We start from the raw sequence: 2,500 nt of genomic DNA on the forward strand, positions 1-2,500 counted from the left end.
GGGCTGCACTCTCAAGCAACCCGACTCTAAGGAGAGGTCCTCCCGAAACGCGTACCGGTCGCTACGGGCCTGGCACCCTCTATGGATAAATGGCCCCATTCAAGATGGACTTGGACGCGGTTGCGACGTTACGGGATAAATTGACCCTCCTGAACACTACATTTCCCAACGGCGGAACTCCGCGGGATTCAGTGCTGGGCTAATTCCTGTTCGCTCGCCGCTACTAAGGAAATCCTGGTTAGTTTCTTTTCCTCCGCTTAGTAATATGCTTAAATTCAGCGGGTAATCTCGCCTACTCTGAGGTCGTCGGAACGTGAAAAAAAATTTTTTCAGAGCTTCCCCCCCCGAAAGCATTTTGCGAAACGTGTACAGAGCAACACAAAAAAAAAAAAAAAATAAAAAAAACACAAAAAACCCTTAAAGCAAAAAAAAAACCGTTTATCGCGCCTCACCAATATATCTTTTATAAAATTCGATATCCTCTCCAAATATAGATCTTCGAAACACTCGCAAGACGATTACAATCGGTATAACTTTAACGTCCGTCCGAAAAGTACTTTCGGGGACTAGACGACCGATTGATCTCGTGCGGTTTCGCTATTCGATCATTTGAAGAGAACAAAAAGATATATGGGGCGACCGACAAACGGTTTTCCCGTAGAACCAGACTCGCGATTGCGTTGACACACACATCATAGCCACACCAATAGAAGAGTTTTAGGACGGTAACCCGGGTGGGGTGTTCTTTACTCAGAATATGTGCAACATCGGATCTATATAGCCATCGATACAATTCGTACACAAATGTGTCGTACGAAGAGAGAGACTTTTTTTCCTCTGGCAACATAACGGTAAGAGACATCCTTCCACACTCATAGGTTCCACTCCCTGGGGCTATGATATATATATACATATAAATTCAAATTCGAAGCAACGGTCACAATTCTACTCTATATTTTTGCGGGTTATGTGTTCTTTCGTTCAATTTCTTTCATGCGTTCGTTCGATCTCTGTACACAGTCTTCACATAGGACAGACTCGTGTAGTACGCTTTCGTGGGTTAAACCCATCTCGTTTCATTTCAGGCGACGTCGGGAGCGCGTTGAAAATGTACCAGTGAAATCTCGATAGTTCTACGGATACGAATCGTCCCGAAAAAGATTTTGTCACCGCTTCGAAGCGGTGTTTCAGACGGGCGGACGTATATAAAACATATACGACACACGACACCGCCTTCCACACTCACGCTAGTTCGAACACGATTTCCATCTCTCTCGAAGACTGTTAGACGTACGTAAAATTTCTCAATATTCATAGGACCGCGACAAACGCCGACGAAGCGCCCATCATTCGCTCGTACGTATATAGGCAACAAGTGCCATCAACGCAAGCAGTTTATAAGTACGTAAACGACCCTCAGCCAGGCGTGGTCCAGGAATTGTATCCGTGGACCGCAATGTGCGTTCGAAATGTCGATGTTCATGTGTCCTGCAGTTCACACGTTGACGCGCAATTAGCTGCGTTCTTCATCGACCCACGAGCCAAGTGATCCACCGTTCAGGGTAATTTTTCCCTTTTATTCTCTCATATATAATATAATGTGTATTTGCTATCCACCACATTTTTGTGTTATATTTCGGAACAAGCCGATACCCGAAGAGCTCCAACCAGCGCGCGAAGGAGATTCGGGAGTCGTCGTACAACGACATAATTGTCCCTTAAAGAACGAGATATTTCCGTCGAAACCATATATATATGTACGAGCAAATCCAAAACCACTGTTTTCTTGCAAGTTCGACGGTCGGAGCGAATAGAACATTGAAAAGCCTTCTATCGAAGAAACACAGAGAGTATATCACCTCCAAAAACGACGGGGATATGGATATTCAAACTGGACAATTATCAACCCGATACTGGATTCGAAAAGTTTCTCTCTCCTTTCGTCGTTATTTACACCGGACGGACTCACGGCCGGCTCTAGCTGGGTGTCATATATATATATACGTCCCACGCTCATGCTGCCACTAGCGCGCAACAGAGTAGGGTGTCAATGACAACGACACAGCATTGAAACGAGCTACACAAGCCGGTCTCTCTTGATACCAATGTAAACGAGCATTAAGTTATCTTCAGACTGCCCGATATTTTCGTCCTTTGGACTTTCCCAACGATTCCTTTTTTTCTTTTTTTTTTACACACCACAGCGAAGACTTGAGGAAGCGTGATTAGCACGCTCGCATCCCTCCCTGTCCTACTACAACTGTGTGTGTGTGTGTAAAGAAAGAAAAAAGAATACATTGGCTTTCTCTCTATCGAGAAGATGGCCTACGCAACGCAGATCAAAGGCCTAATACGTGTAATATAATACGCGTCTGGCCGTGTATAAATCACGCACGAATGATCTGGTCGGGCCCAACTCTTCTCGTACGCTTATTTTTCCGTGTTGGGGCACTATCATAAAATCACACAAACCCCAACACGTGTGTGTCTTGGAAGGAAG

At 45.0% G+C, this 2,500-nt stretch overlaps 1 non-coding gene and 1 pseudogene across 1 annotated transcript; both read right to left on the reverse strand.

Moving 5' to 3' along the window:
* The window catches only part of LOC143263673 (large subunit ribosomal RNA), a 4,875-nt pseudogene extending 4,569 nt beyond the window's left edge, over window positions 1-306 (reverse strand).
* A 1,104-nt stretch (window positions 307-1,410) lies between these two features.
* Window positions 1,411-1,565, reverse strand: LOC143263676 (5.8S ribosomal RNA). The gene has a single exon (XR_013037048.1). It is a non-coding gene; the product is annotated as a 5.8S ribosomal RNA (ribosomal RNA).
* Window positions 1,566-2,500: the final 935 nt, after the last annotated feature.

Source organism: Megalopta genalis, unplaced genomic scaffold (genome assembly GCF_051020955.1).
Source record: "Megalopta genalis isolate 19385.01 unplaced genomic scaffold, iyMegGena1_principal scaffold1032, whole genome shotgun sequence".
NCBI classification, from domain to species: Eukaryota; Metazoa; Arthropoda; class Insecta; order Hymenoptera; family Halictidae; genus Megalopta; species Megalopta genalis.